This window comes from Poecilia latipinna, unplaced genomic scaffold (genome assembly GCF_001443285.1).
Source record: "Poecilia latipinna isolate Pla-1442-1.1 unplaced genomic scaffold, P_latipinna-1.0 Scaffold2992, whole genome shotgun sequence".
Lineage (NCBI taxonomy): Eukaryota > Metazoa > Chordata > Actinopteri > Cyprinodontiformes > Poeciliidae > Poecilia > Poecilia latipinna.
In genome coordinates this window covers 1-20,337 of record NW_015115608.1, presented here as the reverse complement: position 1 = coordinate 20,337, position 20,337 = coordinate 1, and the positions used below count along the sequence as shown (strand labels likewise).

The 20,337-nt window shown below is 40.4% G+C and overlaps 1 protein-coding gene across 1 annotated transcript in view; it reads right to left on the bottom strand.

Annotated features, from left to right (window-relative positions):
• Positions 1–15,797, bottom strand: part of pdgfrb (platelet-derived growth factor receptor, beta polypeptide) — a 31,448-nt gene extending 15,651 nt beyond the window's left edge. The window contains exon 1 of the mRNA XM_015022379.1: positions 15,372–15,797. The gene's annotated coding sequence lies outside the window, so the exon portion shown is untranslated. The remainder of the gene's footprint in view (positions 1–15,371) is intronic.
• Positions 15,798–20,337: the final 4,540 nt, after the last annotated feature.

Genomic DNA, 20,337 nt, shown 5'->3' with positions numbered 1-20,337 from the left:
AAAACTAAAGCACAAAATTGACAAAATATAAGTCAAAAATACTCTCAGTAAAAAAAAACAAAAAAAAAACAAAAAAAAACTTTTGAAGTAATTAATGGAGTGGCTTGTACAACTTGAATAAATATAAAGTTCCTAAGCTAAAAATGCAAAGCAACATTGAAAAATACCATAGTATCAATTGTTAAAAAGCAGCTAAAACTGGACTCGTATGCCTTCTCTTTTTGGTTTGGTCAAGCAGCTTAACTACGCAGTTTTGAATAAGCTGAAATCTTCCAACAGTGTCTTCTTGAAACAAGAGCTTGAACACTAACACTAAGATTTTCTGCATTTGCTGCCTTTAAAAACTGAATTTAGTGATGCCATGTAATTTAGATTGAACAAATGTTTCTGACAGCTTTTTAAGGTGAAAATTTTAGGGTTAAATGTGATTCCTTTGCCACTCTCAGACAAATTATCTAAGACTTTACCCAGTAATCTCATCCACTTTTTTCCATCACTGCATGTCTTTTCAACTCTTGGTAGGAATGGTAAAATTTCAGTTTTGTTTAAAACTAAACAGAAGTTTAAAACTTCTGTTTGTTTATCACAGAGGAACAACATGTGGAAAAAGCTCTAGATGTTCTAGATGTCCGAACTGTTCACTTGACATGTTTACAGTCATTTTACCCCAAAAGCTTTTGTGTATTTATATTACGTTATTGTACATGTTCCAGAATTGCTGAATGACTGATTGCAGTGTGAAGTGTTTTGGGATCCTCTGGATTTAATAATATGCTATACAAGTACAAAGCAAAAGAGCAAAGCTGGGCAACTCCAAGGAAAATATTATATTTCTCAGAGGAAGGATCACCAAGGCTGCATCAAATGTTGCACTTAATTCTTGAATAATTGAAAGAATATATTTTATCTAAAGTTGCTGATTGTTTTCATAAAAGCAGTGGGCCTATTTTGGAAAGTAATCAGAATCTTTAACAAATATCCGTCAAATTGAGCAAAGTAACAGAAAAAAAAAAAACAGTTTCTGTCACATTAATGATTACACACAGCTTCACAAGCGCGACAAAACAACTTTTAAATCATGGCAGCTTGACATATGCTGCTCTAGCTCAAATTAAGTGACAACATGTTTGTGAGAACACTCTGTTGCTCTTGTAAAGCTTTAAGGCGAAATGAAAGAAAGTATGTGATCCATCATGAAGCTGTTTTCTTTCTTGGCTCCTGAGCCAGTCTGGAGGTATTTGATGCCTCGCTGCACCAGGACAGAGCGACAATGTGCGTCTCCTTTTGTTCCCGGTTCGCCAACATTCTGCACCCTCACAAACCGGTCAGTGTGTGCGTATCTGCTGCAGGCTAACTGGCAACAATGCTACGTCCAAGTTATTCTGGGGTCATGCTGAGCCATTAATTGGTTTTGGTGCAAACCAAAGTGAAAATGAGGGCATTCAACATACGCATCTGGCAGAGGCGAACTGGCTTGGGATATCATGTTGTACCCGGATGCATATGCAGCATCCCAGATGAACTGAAATGACTTATTACTGCTAAGGACCTTGTAACTTCACACAGCTGAGGAGGCCAGAGGATAAGGCGGGTGAGGGTGTGGAGGGGTGGTTTGTTGTTATGTTTGGGATGGGGGTGAAGGCCGGCTGCACGCACACGTCTGGAAACAGTTAAGGATGGATCACAGGCCTGTACGCAAGAGGGTGGGAAAGAAAAAGGGGGCGGAAGAGTGAGCCTTGGGAAGAGCGTTGGTGGAGGAGGAAGAGAAAGAGGGAAAAGAAATTGTGAAATCTTTCAATTTTTGTTTTCTTTGCTTTACGTTGCACAAAGATTTTACAGCCTCTATTTTAAGACTTTGTGCTATTTTCAACCGTTATGTAAAAACCAGCATGTTTTGACATTTTCTCAGCTGTTTAATTGATAAGTGTTCCAGGGGTTTTTCATAGATATGCTTTCAGGTATAAAACAGCTGAAATGTCCCTAACAGATTGGCACACAGAAATAAGCCTAAAGTCAGTCTGTTACTCAAACCAGATACACGTTTGTCTCCCTAAATTAACAGCCTCTGGCACTTCCGTTCCCAAAGCGAAAAGCTCAAAGCGCTTGAGCAGTTCCAAAAAACACGGCTGGTCCATTTCCTCCCCCGCCTCCTGGTTCTAATAAAATGAGGTGAAGGAAAGGCGGATGGATAATGAGCAGAAACGTACAAACTTCTAGATTCTCATTGGCACCAAAAAATACTTGACATATGGACATGCATTAGATTGCAACACGGATGTACTCTCACGCCAAACACGCACACACAGAGACCTTCCCTCCTTTTTCTGTTTTTGTCGCTGATGTCTGTGTACAGTTCATGTTCCCACAGCATTAATCTAAAACTTTCCCAGGACCGCCGATACACATGGGGCCCTGCTTGTGATGACGGCAAGAGTGGAGGGGTCACTTTGTCCCAGGAGGCCCAGCAGCAGCAAGCTGCGAGGGTCCGTGCCGTGAGGAAGCTATTCGTCAGCGCTCAAAATAAAGCCCCTAACCTCACTGTCGGTGACGAGGGCTTTGAACGACAACAGCCAAGCGACGCCAAAGGCATGTGTTGCTTGGCATGGTCAGGGCTAACAAATCATATTTAAAATGGCAACAGTTTGACAAAATAAGCAAAACTCTTACGGTTGGAGTTTTAGAGTTCATGCCTGTACAGCTCCTTGCAAAAATCTTGACTTTTCTAATTTTGTCACATTCAATCCACAACATTTATTTATTTATTTATTTATTTTTTTATTATTTTATGTGACAGAGCAACAAAAAGCACCACATAATTCTGATTATGAATGTTTTGCCACAGATTCACAACTGGATTTATGTCTGAACTTTGACTGGACCATTCTGACACATGAGTCTGACTTGACCTGAACCAGAAGTCATCAAACCTTTTACAATAAAGCTAAAAGATGAATAAACAGTCTCAGGTAAGACCAGGTTTTAGCATTTTTCAAATTGTTGTATCAGACCATTAAAAGAAATAAGTAAAATAAACAAACAAACAAACAAACAAACAAACAAACAAAAAAACACTTCCACCAACTGGATAAAATTTGATAGAAACTCCTCCAGAAATCAGCACTCCAAGTAGGGAGTTGGAGGTTTGACACCAGCTCTGGATTAAAAATCCAATATGGCTGACTGACAAATAAAACTAAGATATTTTATAATATTTTTTTAATAAAATGAATGTAATAAAGTGGTTTCTGCAGCAGTAAAGAGGCTTTTGTACATTTGAAGGCTCTTAATAAATTTTTCACATTGACAGTTTTACACAACCTTCTTTAGGACACATGCCAAAGTATTTAAAGGGACAAAATGCTGCTAATGATAATTAGCTTGATTATTAAGAATCCAAAAAGGAAACCCCCATGCTTTTTAAACTTGGAATGGAAACATGGTTAGGTTAGATTGGATTTCACTCCAAAATCCAGGATCCTAATTGTAGAAGGAAGCCACCAGACCTTTTTCCTTCAACATGCTTTTATCTAAATCAGTTTGTAGCAGCTCTGGTTGTTTGGTGAGGGGTGTTATTCTGCTGGAAAGTGAAAGTCTTAAGTCTTTTTGCAGCCTTTAGCAGTGCTAAAGGCTGCAAAGGATGCTCAGAGGATTTAAATCATTTTATCTCCAACAATTTTCCCATCAACTCTGACCAGCTTCCTTGTTCCTACTGTGGAAACACCCCAACCGCTGTCTACCATGGGGACGGTGCGTTCAGGGTGATGTGTAGTTTTAGCTTTCTTTCACACACAGAGTTTTGAATGAAAGTCAAAGCCTTCAGTTCTGAAGAGATTTGACCAAAGGCCTGTTTGTTGTGGCCCCTACAGAGCTCGTAGCATACTACAGATGGGATGTTTATCGTTTAAAAAAGATGTATCACAATCACTGCACAACTTTGCATGGGTTTATTTAATAAAATTAACGTAATATCGAGTCAAGATTGAGGCTGTTCACAAAATGTGAACGTGTTCAAGAAAAAATACATACTTTTGCCAAGTACTGTGCATCTGAGATTAAATAGTGGAGGAAAAAAATCCATATTTAGCCTAAATGTGCAGACTTTTGTATTCGTTCAAAGAACCAGTCAGAGGAGCAAACTTAAAAGATTTTGGAGCTTAATGGCATAAACAGGGGGAAAAAAGTCTGCACAGAAGTCAAGCAGCATGAAATGACTTTTATAAAAAAAAATGCTTGAAAGCTGTTTGATCTCTTAACCTCGAGGATGCTTTCTGGCTGAGCCACAACAACAGAGTCATTTACAGTAAGGAATGTCCACATTGTCCACAAATAAACCAGGGTCACGTCAAATCATCTTAATATGAGATCTCGTGAAGTATCTGCAAAGCATGTCTCCAAGCCAGATGTTTATTGTTGTCGTTTAGGTCTTTGGATTGGGCCACCGCGTTCCCGCTGTAATCTTGGAGGTCTGAGGGAAAACAAACTGTGTTTACTCCAGCGATGGTACAGCAATCACCAGAAGGGACACACTTCTATCCCTCCACATGAATTTTCCCACAGATGCTGGGAATTTGGCGGTTTATCGTAAACAAACTCTCTACGCTCAAAGTGTCACCAGCTAACGAGAAAAGATCGCTGATGTCGACCTCGGCGGGAGGCCCGGGGCCCACGCTCTGCCTCAGGATGCGGCTAAACCTGCTCCTGGGATTAGACACATATATAGTGAGGCTGCGATGTTTTACTTAAACATCTGGCAGTGATAAAGCGGCGCTCGATAAGGTGGGAACCTTTGTCCAAAGAACATTTGCAGCCAATTGTGTGAATTAGTGCATCCCAAGAGGGGAATACTTGCACTTGGAAGAAGTGGGGGTCTGGAGTCGGGGGAGGCAGTATAATCCATAACAAAAGCAAAAGCAAACTCCTCACAGGCTGCAGCTGGAGGGATCTGACTTCCGGCGCTGGGAATTTTCTGGGCCCTGTGTGGGTGTGATGCATCCCTGACACAGCGCACCGTCGAAACCGCAAACCAAAGACTTACAGACAAGCAAGGACGCCACAATGAGTGGAAGACCAACAGTGATGAAACTCAAAACGTCTTCACATAGCAAAATGCACCAGAAGAGATCTTGACTCACAATCGGAGGGCCGGAGAAACAAGAAGAAGAAAACAAAGAAAAGTGAAGCGTACCATCAAATGCATGAAACGACAAACGACAGAGCATGACGAGGCAACGAAACAGCAAAAGGAATACCGCACCCTCCACCAGACTGTGGATAAAAGGAGCGAGGAACCATGACATATGGAATAATCTTTATGGGAAAGAAAAAAGTCAGAGCAAATCGGGGCAGCAGAAAAAGTGCAGAGCAAATCGGGGCAGCAGAAAAAGTGCACACAGAGTCTGAGATCACAGACACTAATGATTACACTGCTTAAGTGAGCAGGAAGCTGAGATCTGCAAAACAAACATCTCCAATTTAGCGGCTCATGCTTTTCCAAGGAAAAACAATTAAACCTCCCAGAATCTGACACAGTCTTATCAGAGACACTGATAATATCTGGACATATTTACATGTATAAGTACATGGGATATACATCTATAAAGGCCAATAAAGATAAAACATTGTAATTAATTCATGGGTATCTAATATTTTGAGAGAGCCCAGTGGCTGTGTGGGAAAAAAATCCACCAAGAGTCTTTCTTAAAACAAATCTCTTTTTTTATCTCTCCTCCTGGACTGACTCTCCTTCCCCCAGAGGAAAACCTTTTGGTCCTTCAGCAGCAGACCCGCAGTGCACTGTTCCCACTCCGACAGGCTGCAGGGTCTGCAAAGTGTAACAGGACTTAAACAGATTTACATTAACTTCACTGCAATAAATAATGAAACTCTGCAAGCCTGAGAACAACTAAACTATGCCGCAAACAAACTGTCAGATTAAGTGACATATAAGCAGTAGAAAACCTTTCAGGCAGCAGCCGAAAGAAAACAATGGAACTTCCTTTTCCCAAACAAAGGTTATTTGCTTCCATTCTTTTTGTGGAAAAAAAACAACAATAAAAAACGGGCGATTAAAGCACACTGTATTTGTATATTGAGTATTTGAAGCAGGTAATACAAGCTCCAGATCCTTCCCACCTAAAGATCCTAATCAAAGGCAAGAATATTAAAACAACTTTGTCCTTTTGGTTGTCATATCTTAATTCATTTTCCCTGGTATGTTTCACTCCCCCGCCCCCTTTCTTTTAAAATAAAGAAAGTCTTTCACAAACTTATACAAAAATAACCTTTTATAACACATTTTAGTAACAGACTCACGCAATTAAATGTATATATGATGTGTTTTAATGAAGAAATATCCCATTTATTAGCATTAAGTACCTACAAAAAGCCATAGAATAAATGTTTTTTTTTTCAGCAGTGGTAGATTCTTAGAATAAAAAAATGATAAGTACTAGCTTTTTACTTTTTGACATTGATGAAACTGTCTATTAGTTCATTAATCTGTTATTTTTCCCAGATTTGTTTGTTTACCAAGAAAACTGTGAAAGGCCGCTTACATAATGACGTTTATTTGTCTCTAAATAAGATGTTTGTGGTTGATCAAATGAGCTACCAAGCCTGACTTTTCACTGTTTTTGTTTAGGCTATATTTGGATAGTCCGATTTTAGTGGACATGATTTCCTGTCCTAAATAAAGTTAAGGACAGACCAACTTTAAATAGCCATTAGAGGAAGGTTTGTGATAGTGCAGTATTTATACGGCTTAATCTAAACTCTCCCATATCTACCATCAGAGTAATAATTACAAGGTTTACAACAAGTGAAGCTGTCCTGAGCGAGGGTTTAGCAGGAGGTCTATCCTCATGCTGCTGCCGCAGAGTCGACAACAGTAAGGGAGATCGGACGTAGTCCGTTTATCTTAAGGCTGTTGCACATGTCCTCACAGGAGTGTCAACAATTGTGGAGGTGACTGCAAATACATGGTGGATATGAATGACAGGTTTGTTTTCATTGCAGTACAAGAGTTTAGTGTTTAGAAAACGTGGTCTAGTAAACTCAATATGTGTGCAGGCATAAATAAGTAAGAGATTGGAACCGTGTGATGCGTTAGTGATGTTTATTTTATTTATTTTTTTTCAGTAGTTTCTTGGTAATGATTTGATCATTTTGAGGAGAACCCAAAGGGAAACAGAGTATTAGGCAGACATTAGATTCAAATAAGTGATGGAGCAGTCCAAAAACACTCACAGAGAACTAGGAACACACGAAAGAGCATGATCAGAATCAGGGGTTGATGTAAGAACCATGACTCAGGTGAGACATATATTCACACGTGTGGTTAAAACAACAGCTGGAACTAATTACAGAGAAGGGAAGAGGCAGATGAGATGATGCCGAGTCCCAGTTAGAACTCAGAGCCGGGTTTGACGTCACAACTCAAGCGTTTTAATTAAAAAAAAAAAAAAAAATCAGAGTTTCAACATGTCGACACCCTTATACGGTACTCGCATTATCTCTTACAAATATCATTTTAAGGTTTATTTTCCATGAGAAAACACCTCTTTTAATTTGATTAGTTTGTAGTTGACAGCACTACATGTAACCTTCATTTTAGAAGCACTCTTAGGGGTGTGTCTTGTAAAATAATCATGTTTTCACCAAGAGCGGCCAAACTGAAACACAAAGTCACCCTTTCGAGGCGTAATTGTGGGTAGTTGGAGTTGCTCCCAGTCTCCCAGTGGGAAATATGACTTTGAAGGATGATTCAGCTGTTTTTTCCAACTGGAAAGTCGGACTTTTCCAGTTCCGAGTACAACTTAAATGCAGCATGATCGGCAAAGATAATGAGGAAATAATCGAGACACAAACACAGATAAAACCCAAACTGTGACACCTTCTAGCTCTCATTTTTGTGCAGTTTCAGTTTTATGTTCAGCTAGTACTGACTCGACTTCCTGAATAATTTTGCATTCTGCACCTACTGTTTGTATTCACACCAGATCACACACCCACGTTTGATTTGTTATTTAAATCAGTCTTTATTTTCCTACAGCTTCTTTGTTGCCAGTTTGTCGTCAGAGGTCATTGTTTGAGCATCTGCCGAGTTCAGTCACTGTCATAGGAGAGCTGATGTCAGGAAACAAGCTGCTACCTTCTCAGTCCTGCAGCAGGTGCCCACGTCGCAAAATGCCAGAAATAGGTAAAGGGACGTGGCTCGATAGCTATAGTGAGAAATTTCAAATCGAGAATCACATCCTCATTGGGTTTTGCACAAAACGTCTTTATTAATACAGAGTGATTTTTTGGGATCATGCCAATATTTTTTATCTTTCTCAAACTTTAGAACATTTTGTCACATTAAAACCACAACCTGTGAAGTATTATACTGGAATTACAACAACAACAAAACAATTACTGTAATTGTGAATAATTAGGTGGGATATTCTGTCGACAGGAATTGTGGGCTGCACAAATTTGGACTTTATGGAAGAGTGACAAGACAAAAGCCGTCTCTGAAAGAAAGCTGCAAGTTGTTTGCGTATTGCCAAAAGTCATGCAGAAGGCGCAGCACACAAAAAAGTGGCTTTGGTCAGATGAGAACAAAGCTCACATAAAATGTTACGTGTACTTGAAAACAAACAAATACTCTACATATGCCACTTCTGTGGTGAAATATGGTGGTTGCCACATCATGCTGTGGGGATGCTTCTCTTCAGAAGGGACAGAGAAGCTGGTCAAAACAGGCGGGAAGATGGATGGAGGTAAACATGCAAGACAATCTTGGAAAAACAAAAACAACAAACTGTCAGAAGCCCAAAAGACTTGGAAATGTGGTTCACCTTCCTGCAGGACATAAATCCTAAACATTAGTCAGAACTGCAATAAAAGGGTTTCGATTTAAGGATTTTCATATTGTAAAAAGGCTCATTGAAAGTCTCACACCTAAATCTAATTAAGAATCTGTGGCAAGAATTAAAAAAATGATGTACACGTTACTTGAGCTTAGTTAATGCAAACATAAAATAAAACACTTGCAGCTGTTGCTGCAGCAAAACATGGTTTCTACAAAGCATCTAGTTAGGGGAGCTGAATGGAAATGCGCACCACACTTTTCAGTTTTATTTGGAAAAAAATATTGAAAACCAGCTGTTATTTTCCTTCCACTGCGCCGGTAAGTGCTACTTTGTTTTGGTCTATAACATAAAGCTGCCAGTAAAACACACTGTGGGTACAACATGAGAAAACATGATATTTTACCAGACACTGACTGGATCATTGATATATCACCTCAGTTTAAAATTCTGCTCTGTTTCTAGCCTCCAGTGTTGCCTCGGGGAGATAAGTGCCTGCAGCAACAGCCACGTTCAACTGTATGGCGATAACAATGTTTTTTTTCTACAATCTGATGCTGGGTAGGTAGTGTTTCTGGTAAAAACATTTGCTTGCTGTGGTCAAAAACATGCAAATATAGTAATGATGCATGAAAAACATAAACCAAAGGGAAACCAGAATAACAAAATCTTGGCTTTACTGCACAGTCCAGGCCAAAAGAAATGAAGAGACAGGTGCTAACGCTCCTTGGGTTCAGTCCAAGCCAAAATAGCATAGCCGTTCTTCTTTCACAGAGCACAGTTATGTCGTTGCTTTTCCATCATTTTAGAACCAAAAACACACAAGTTGTGCCCCTTTGGAACATTTTCTGCCAAGTTTCAAATATTTTTGGGATGGAATGAGGCCAAAGAGGGGTCTCCGTTTGTTTTGACAGTATCAGTCTGACGGAAATAGCTGGTTGGAGATTTGTGACTGAGTTGCGCTGACCCCGATTTAGATCCAAGTTACACAGCTGGACACTGAACTCTAAAAGGGTCTGTTTGTGGCAAAAACTTTGCCTGTATGTTGTAACTTAAGTGGTTGACGCTGCAGTGTGGCCCTGTCAGGTTTGCATTATCAGCACTTAAGGAAAAAGATCTACTGTTATTCCATTTTCATAATGCTATTTTCTTTTTGGTTTAGTGTTTGGGTACAGAGCATGTGAGGTCCAATTTCACAAACCAAAGTGACTCTGTAGTCATGGCTAAGCAGCACATGTTTAGGAAACTCCTGATTTTGGTTTGCTCCCCTTTCAAACAGACTTGTAAATGCTGTTTGTAGTGGCAGTGGGGGGATGTTATGGGCTTTCTGCTGCAGAATGGCAGCTTCAGATGTGGCAGCTCTTAGATATCAGCTTAATGATCTCGATTTGAGTCATTCTACAACTTAAATGAAAGAATAAAGGGATAAAAAAAAATTAATAAACTCAATTACCTCTTTTCTATTCATTAAAATGTGGGTTTGCTGCTGGAGTGGAATTGAGGTGTCTTTAGTGGTCAATTTAAAAAATGTGTTTGTAAGAAATTAAATGTTACACACCAGACTGGGGTATGAATTTTTTGACATAAAAGGTACAAACTCCTTCCCAGCTTATAGTTTTTTCATTGATTATATCCAGACAATAAGACCCCTAAACGTCGTGAGAAGTGAAGTCCCCTTACTCAACTTGCAGTCACCCTGTACCCACACCCACCAAAGAAACAGAAACAGCTGAATACAATTAGAAATGACTGGCTTTAAGTTCCACTTAGACACTCTAAAAGAGAGAACTGGTTTCACAAGAAAAAGAAAATCTCAAATAGGCAGTGCAATTTATGTAATTGTGGTAAAAATAGCTGAAGTTTGTGATTTTCTATTGTATTTCTGAGTAAGGATGGAGGTAAAACAACTCAGCAAAATCCAATTTGCGTTTTATGCTGTTCGGAAAGTGCTTGTCTTATAAAAGCAGTGCGTTGTTTTTCTTTGTCCTCTTTCCCCGTTGCTCTGCATCACCAACTCCAAAATGTTTTTGTTGGCCAGAAAATCCCCAAAGAGATTTCAGAGAAAGAAAAGAGTCTGACGGACAACAATGCTTCCTGTCTCGTTCTTCATGTACTGGATTTAGAGGAAAGCTTGATGTTTGCATGATGTTAAAACTACACAAGGTTGGCAGTTTCTTCTCAAATACCAGTAAGAGGAAACAGCTGTTTTCTTCAGAAGACTTGCTTTTGCTTTTTTAGATTTTTCCGCATCAAAACCAGAGCAAAGCTGATTTCTGTCTTGTGCATCTCTGACTGTCACAGATGGGCGTTTATTATGGTGGAGACTCATATCTACTCATATACGTCACATACTAACCTATGCAACATCATGTGAATCTGAATTTTTACTAAAAAAAAAAAAAAAAAGAGGTCCTACACCAATGTTTTATTTTTAAATAGAATGATCAAAAGTTCTCCAGATTTGAAAGTTAAACGCAGTCACTCATGCTAAGAAAATATGTTACATCATTCCAGCTTTCATTATAATTTAAAACAATTATTTCACTAACAAGGACCACGCCACAAAGATATGGAGTTAAAATGAAGGAAGGGCATTAAGGGATACATGGATGGGATGAGGGGATGAGTCAGTAGGGGAGATGTGCGAATGGAGCCTTGGGAGCAGGAGTTAATGGGAGCTGAGAACAAGGTGAGGATGAAGGTGAGGGGAAGAAGAGGGGGATGAGTGGAAGAGGAGGGGATAAAGGGAAAAGAGGGAGAGGGGATGCTGAGGCGAGGGAGAGGAAGGGCGGGTTTCAAAAGCATGCAACAGACGTGGACCATCGGGTGAATTGAGTTTATATAGACAGCTGCGTAATTAAAGGGGTAGTTGAGGCGTGGTCCTTCTCCCAAATCAGAGGTAGCATATCAACTCCATTTTATTAACAGACTTTTCTCTTTACCTTTAGTAATGATGAGTCACAACATTTTGAGCTCAAAATCCTTTGTGCCTTACAGTGAGTATGTTATTTATTTCTGTATTGATTCCTGCTGAAATGTCACTCGCCCAGGAAGAAGCCGTGATTCTAAAATGCATTTTTAAAAAAGCCACGTCGCAGTTTTTAAACTGCAACTTTAGTTTAGTTTTAAACTGATAGATCTTTGTCTTTCAGGGACAAAGATCTCAGTTTTTTGTGCACATTGTTTGTTCTCAAAAAAGCAAGTATGAAGCCCTAGAATATCATCCCAATTGTGAAGTATGGGATGGTAGTTTCATGCTGTGTGCATAAAGTTGCACGCTGTGTGGGCATCTCACTGTAGGAGGAACTGCTACACTGCACAAGATGGGTGGCATTCTGAGTAAGAAATGTGGAGCGGCTGAAGCAATATCTGAAGATATCAAGCAGAGCGTTAAGCTTAGACACAAATGGATCCGTTGCATGGACAGTGACCGTAAACCAGGGGTCACCGGCAGGTCGACTTTGAAAGCCAGCAGCTCCAAAAACTGATTAATTCAATCCCATCTGACACTTGTGGACAAATGTCCCTTATAATTCTGGGCTTTGACAAATGATGTCTAAAGCAGGAAACGTGTTTCTGATGTCTTCTTGTCAGGCAGTATGGAAAAAAAAAATGTTGCATCGTTTCATACATTGCAAGTAAACATTTGCTCAAAGGATTTTGTGTCTATTTCTTCTCAAGCAACAGTGTCATAGCAAAAGAAGGGAAAAGAAGACGTAGTGAAATAAAGGCTTCCTCAAAGACTGAACTTCCTGACTGAAGATGAAATGCAGCTGCCTGTCAGCTTCCCCTGAGTTAGTGAGGTGGAGGCGGTGGGGGGTGGGGAAGCCAGATGGACAGTACAAGATTGCTGCAACCCAAAGCACTATTCACTACACTTATTCAAGTTTATCGTTTGATAGGGTCACAGAGAACCAACCACTCAGCTGAAAAAATATGAAAGTTGAATCACAGCCTCTGTCATGCAGCTGACCACAAGGCTATGAGTCACAGCAAACTCATCAATCAATGCACTGATAAGCATGTGATAAGATGTCAGCTATAAAAATGTTTCCAAACTCAATATTTCATCCCGATATGAAAAGCATGACAGCGGGTTTTCATATCCCGGCTGTTCAGCAGCTGCGTGCTCGGCTCTCGGAGCGATGGATAAATCACTGCAGGACAGAACGGGATCGGTATGTGTTTTAGACACTCTATGCGGAGCTCGAACCTTTACATGTCGACGCTGCGGAACACATGTGAGCCCTAAGAGAGCGCGGACATGTTTTCTGTATGGTCCTAATGCGAAGCACATTTTCTTACCGCGGATGGCATGCAGAAAGCCAGGAGTCAGGAAACAGCTGATGACTAAGGATTAGATCCAGGCCAAGGGGAGGAATGGGGTCGACTGTGCTGTGCAGCATCAGGGCCAGCAGAGGAGCTGTGCTGCATACCAGCGACTTGACGCAGTGGACGGAAAATCCCCGCTGTTCATCAGAGGTGTATAACTTTACAACATTTTTTGAAAACCCGATATGAAGATGTGCCAGAGGAATAAGTTGTTCTGACATGCATTACAGTCTCAGACTGCTTTGGGTTAACCTACGACATGAATGCTGTTTTCCAAAGGTTTCTCTATAGAACAGATTTGGACAGCAGACTGGGACATCTACATTGTCTGACTACGTTTAAAAACTCCTTCAAATAACAGGTGGGGCGAGCTCTTTGAAAACACACATTTAATTAAAGCCACTCAGTTCAAAAGGTACACTGACCTGTTTCCAGAGGATGGATGCGCTGTTAGTCAGACCAACAAGTTCAGGTGCAAAGCACGTGGCGTTCAAATGGAAAAGACATGAAGGAAACGCACGTCTTGGCCGTTAAACAGCTAGCATCACCGTAACGTCCCGCTGAGCTACAGACTCAGTTCCAGGATCAAGGGTACACTTCATTTAGACATGAATCAATGGTAAGTCAATACCCCAGATTTAGTCCTTCATCTAGCACCTTTTGTTTTGACCACATTTAGGCAGAACTGGTTTGGGCGAACGACTTAATTAATTTACTTCACACAATTAACCAAACATTTAAAAGGATAAAAAAAAAAGTTTGTAAAGCATGCAGAAATGTCAGAAAGCAGTGGCTGTGTCTTTTTATTCAAGAACTAAAGATGAAAAATGGTTAAAAGGTTGCCATATTTACATATTTGTACAGTAAAAGTTCTTGCCCTGAACTCCGCGACCCTTTCAAAAACTTCTGAATCCAGCCTCAACCCAATTGGCAAACATTATCATCTTGTTTTTATTCAATCTGTTTGTTGTGTGACTTTTTTTTATTTTTTTTTTTACGTGAAACAGCATTTCCGACAGAACTGTTCACTTTAACACACCAGCAGCGCATTACAATCTCTGAATAATCTCACTGAATCACCCTAAAAGCACCGAGATGACACAGCACTGAGAGGACGTCTCTCAGACAAGAAACGTCGACTCATTTGCATCCACTGAAAAGGACCCTGGCAGCTAAAACAATAAATGTCTACAAAACCCGTCACGGCGACACTTAAAAGACTTCATTATGCTTTTGATTGTGGGTTAACCATGCTGAGATTTAAACTAACGATAAAGAATTTGATTGAGAAGCTGGAAAAGTTTTAAAGTTCTGACAAATGAACGACATATCTTTAGCCTTGACATCAGTGGACACATCAGACTTACAAGTATTTTGAGTCAGAAAAAGCTCAAAGGGAACTCATTCCTGGCAGTAAAACTCTTCTCCTCAGATAAACGCCAAGAGATTGTTCAACAGATTGCCTACTGACCCGCTCATTGGTTCACTGGAGATCTTTGAAAACCAGGGTGAAGCTGTGTTCAATTAAAGCTCGGCATGTCTCATCACTGCAAAAAGGAATGCATTTGTAGTTAAAGAGGATGCTGGAGACAGTGACGGACGCTGGGTCCGATTTCGATGCACAGCCAGGAGGTATGCAGAGAACATCGATTCTCTCAGCAGCGTTCAGTGGGAAGCATTGTTGGTTCACTTCGGGTGACTGAAGAGGGTCGTATAAACAGGCTCTTTAGCAAGTGAAACACAAAGTGGAGGGCATGCAAACAGGTTGTAAAGCCTACGATGTGTGTGTGTGTCTGTGTGTGTCACCACTATGTCTTGTCAAACGTTTTCTCTCAGCGGGAAGATAAACTCTGCCGAAGAAGAGATGTGTGTGTGTGTGTGTGCAGAGATGCAAGCCCATCAACATGTTGATGTCTGAACAGGTTGCTCATATTTTCATGCTTGTGTGTACACACTGAAGCATGCGGGTAACAGACACCCCCCCTATTAGAGACAGAAAAACATCAGGTATCACGCAACAAAATGGGTAAAGAAGTTGTCCTTAGTCCTTTTTAAATCTGATTAAAGAAGTCAAGAAGCTCTGGTGTGCGCTCTCTTCATGTCAGACATCTGTGAAATCACATCTGAACAACTTTGTTCTGCCAACATCTGCCCAAAAGCCTTGACCAGCCAATAAGAAACTCATCTTACCTTCAGAGCGCTCCTGCAGACGCGGATGAGTCTTCCCTCTCTGACCCCTCTCCCCACCCCCAAAAAAAAAAAGCCGGCCAGCGAAGGGAAATGAGAGGAGAGTTCTCCAGCTGTAGTCCCTCCAGGGTCCACAGCTTCAAATGTCCGGTTCTCTCAGATGTTCTGAAGTTTCTCTCTGCTGTCCCAGGAGTCCGTTGGGAGGAGGTACCGCTCTGAGAATGGCTGTTTGTTTAGTCAAATCACAGCAACATGGGGGTCTCTTCTCTCTCTGTCTCTTTCTTTCTCTCTCTCCTCTCCTCTCTCACTGAACAGTCTAACACTTTGAAAGAGTGGTGTAAGTATGGAAAAAAAAAAGAAAAACTTCCCACTGGAAACATGCAACACACACACTCCTTCCCTGACAGCCTCACAGAGAGAGAGCAGAGCAGAGCAGAGGAGTCAGTGGTCCGGCCCTCAGCGAGCAGAGAGAGAGAGAAAGAGAGAGAGGTGGGGGGAGAGGAGAGAGAGAAAAGCAACAGAGGCAAGTTTCACAAAAATGAAAGAAGAGGCAGACAAAACTTCAAAAACACAGATCAGGTTCTGCTTGTTGTTCTTAGGTAGCAGCTCGGAGGTCCCCCGAGCCAGAGCGATTTGTTTATGAATGGAGAGGCGAGCCTGCTGGAGGTGAACTGAGACAGTCTCTAATGGCAACGGCCGATCTGGACTGCGTCTAACCCTGCCATAAAACAACAAACACAATGAGAAGGAGAGAGGACGAAGAGTGAGAGGTTGGGGCAGAGAAGAAGTGAAAAAAAAGAAAAAGTTTTTTGGCAGAGCTCTTGGTGCCCTGCTATGGAAACAAACAGTTGTGTCAGTTTCTCAGGAACAGGAGAGCGTTTATATAAGTACACAGCCAGGATGAGGTGTAGAAGCCAGTAAACACAACCTGATTTCAGCTTCTTCCTTTTTCTTTTTTTTTTTTTGGTAATTGTCTTTCATTAATTACATAAACTACCTCAGCACCTTGCTCTGTTCTCGTCCTTTTTTTTTCTCCATACCCTTTCATCCTCTCCTCTCTTGCTCACAACACGTCCTAAATATTGGCTCTCCTCCTAATTTCATCCTTTCCCAGGGCAGGAGGGGCTTGGACCCCACTGTTGATGAAGGCTTTCTTTCCTCTAACAAGCAGGCAGAGTGAGGGGAGGAGGGAACAGGGCTAAATTGGACAGTAACATGTTGTCCTCTAATTGTGAGGGTAAATCTAAAAGCCCTGTTAGATGTAATTAGAGAACTCCGGTTATTTGATAGAAGGGGAGAAACACCACACAGGGCAGATCACCGTCTAATTTTACTCGTGTAATTAACACATCCTGTTAAAACAGCTGCCCTTGAGCTGCAGCCAAATTCTGGAATATCTTTGATATTATAAAGAGTTGAAATAACTAAAGATATATCTGCTTGGAACACATTGTTTTTCATTTGATGAACTGTATGATAAAAAAGACAGAAGTGTGGCAAAAATACCTACATTTCAAGACATCATTCCTCATCCATCCATCGTTATTTTTTTTTTGCATCTACAATTTTAAAGTGAGCTGCAAAAAAATGCATTTGTTTGTGGAATATTCACATCAGAAATCTATAGGAAGCCTGCAAACAGGACACAGAACTGTGACTTATTTGAATTTCATTATTATATACAATTTTAGCCTGCAGTTACCATGGAGTACAGCTGGCAAGACACAAAGGGTTCATCTATCGCTCTATATTTGGCCAAAGTGGTGAGTCCGGCCTTTAACAAGCTGGACCTCCAAATATTCTGCCAAAACAATGCTGAGTCTATCTGACTGAGTAAAGGGTGTGTCCTCTCACTGTTCAGCCCATCTGACGCCACAAATCAGCTCGAAGGCTGTTTACTGGTTACTTGGTATCTGGTTAAACTCAAGTTTAGATGATGTTTCTGAGATGCAACAGGGAGGATGAAGGACGTGAGGAGGAAGGAGCTGCAAGGTGCGATTCATGCTGAGGTCTGAACCTGGAACAAACCCTCTGACGGATGGAGATAAGAGACGACAACGACGGATGGAAAACTGTTTCGTCAGGAGTCCCATCAATTTTAGCTGATGATGGTAAAACAAAAAAAAAAAAAAAAATTGAACAAACTATGACATGGAAATTAAAACCAGAAAATGAGACATGAGAATTGGACACATTCTGAAGACAAAAATGAAACACAACATTTTCTGCATGTGACAAAATAAGACTATGACATTAATCCTATTTGTAAGATGTTCAGAAAAGCTTTATAGTTATTATCTTGACCACCGACTCTTGCAGTGTAAAGACTTTGCTTCTTGACATTTAGTACATGTTTTTACTGTAGTGTTAGTGTTTAGTTTCTGAAATCTGATCATTACAGTCCTTCTAGTTTAGATATTAGCAGGACTGATATGCATTATTTAACAACTCTTTACTTGAGTTAAATAAGCAGCAAGGTAGTTCAAAAACACTTAATTCCAAGTAGAATACCGATATATAAATCAGCTTCAGTATGCAGGATTATTATCAGTAATCTGCAAAATCTTCTTCTCTAACTGAAGTGTGCAAATTTAAATATTTTTGTTTTATATTATTACTAACACAACAAACATCTGTGGCCAAGAAGATGTTTAGTTTTCAAGATGCTTTTCTTTCATTTTAACGTCCTGCACTTAGTTCAGTTAATGCTCCCTTTTTGTAACCAAACTCTCTGTCAGGAATCAGGCTGTTAGCTTCTCTGCGGTTTGTGTTCTCCGTTTCTGAAGCGTTAGGTCTCCACTGGAGGGCGCAGTGGGACCGGAGCTGACCTTATTTTCTTCTTCTCCACTTCAGTCATTTAAGGTTGCCCTTGAGATGAAGACAAAACTATTCAGTGTGCTTCTGGGTCGCGCATCATTACCTTCTTCCAGGACAATAACCTTTTTATCAAATTTCCAACCTCGTCCTTCTCATCCGCCATGAAATCTGTCCCTGCAACAATTCCACCCCCGAATGGCCACCACGTGAGAATCCATGCTTTCTCAAACATACATAAAAGAATCGAAGCAACACTCCAGGCATAACCCAGTGTTGCTCTATTCCGGTCCTCACTGCCTTACCATTTCTGTTGCAGGTCACCTGATTCAAATGATTGCATGATCTCTTTTGCATGCACTCTGGTGCTGCAGAAGCTTGTTAATCACCCACTTATTCAACTCAGGTGTGTAGCATAAGGGAAACACCTAAAACATGCAGGACAGTGGCCCCTCAGAACCAGGACTGAGAACCACAGGCTTCACCACATGGTCCCCCCGCTCCACTAACCGAGGCACCCAGCGTCTGTGTGTGTAGGGTTCTAAAACTTCTACAATACAAAGTTATCAGCATATACTGGAATGAAAATGTGAGCTTTTACACAAATTTGAACTCTAAGATGCCTGAAATTATCAGACCTTTCCTGTAAGATTTCAAATGTCAAAATGGGTTGGGAGCCTGTAGCCCGAAACTAAAGCTTAAAATCTAATTGCATTCGCAGCTGTCACAGTAGAAACACAGTATAAATCTTAGTCCAAAGTCGTTATTGCAAGTATTTCCTCTCCCTGCACTCTGCTCTTCTCGGCATTTTATCTCATGCAGTATTTTACAGCCATATGGCTAACAGAAAACATGTTTGGTCAGACTGCATACAGGGCCTTGAAAAGTATTTGTACTCAAACATTTTCACATTTTTGTCACATAAACCATGCGTTTCGGTTTATGGCCAACATGGAGAACTGCATTTAATTGGGATTATAGAAGGAAGAGGAAAAATGGTTTTCAAAAATGTTTACCAATAAAAATCTGAAAACTGTAGTGTGCATCAGGTTCCCTCCACCAAAAACTATTTGGCATTGGCAGAAAGGATGGATGTTTTTAAGTAGTGAAACCCACATACACGATGCGGCTTAATCAACCTATGAAAGCATTCTGACACAAATCTAGCATCGTATAAAGTAAAAAAAAATAAAAATAAAATGTTCTTAATTTTTCTGTAAAGTATTTTAGGAACTTAGTTGTAACAAACATGATGAAACCCAAAACAAACAGAAATCCATAAACTAATTCCACTGTGACAAAGAGTGTTGAAACATCCGTTTTTATACTGTAAACCCCTGTGTATAATACTGTTTCAATCAGTTTGTGGGTTAGAGCACCACTTAGAGGAAGACTATGGAGAATTAAGAGCCAGGACTCTGACGGCAGATCTCTGTCTGACACATGTGAGCTCAGAAGTGAACAGAAGTCTGTCATTAGTTCTCCCTCAGTGAGCTTTAATGAGAAAAAACTATGCTCAACCTACACTGTTTAAACAGAACCTCTATACATGGACCATGGCCGTGAAGTAAACACTAATTTAAGTAAGCAGAGAGTGTTCCTGCAACCCACCTCTGCTCTTCGTTTACAGGAAACATCAGAAGCCATTTAGGTGGTGTCTGGATATTAAAAGCTTGTGATTTTAGTGGCAGTTTCAGGATAGAAAAGCTCAGAATTGATATACTTCTTAGTGTGCATTAACATATTCCTTAGTGTATTCTTTGAGAGGTTAAACCACATTCAACTATTTTCAGGACAGTTGGTTTCTCTGGGCAGCAACCTTTAATGTATTTCCAGCTTTTGATGGTATGTTTTTGATGTTTATATTGCACTTAATGCTTGGGTCAGCAGCATTTCCGCCTCCATTAACATAACTACGGTTCTTGTCAACAGATCGGACATTAATGTTTTTCTCCAAGAAAATGCCATGAATCTTTTATAAATGTTTGGTCCATTCAAATGTATGTAGGCTCCAAGCATAAACTATCAAGAAATGCTTTCTGCAGAATACAATGATGTCAGCTGAATGTAGAGAAATGTAAACAAAGCAGCAGGTGATATGCAGTGCATGAAAAAAGTACGTTTGGCTTTGCTAAAAAAAATAATTCATCTCAAC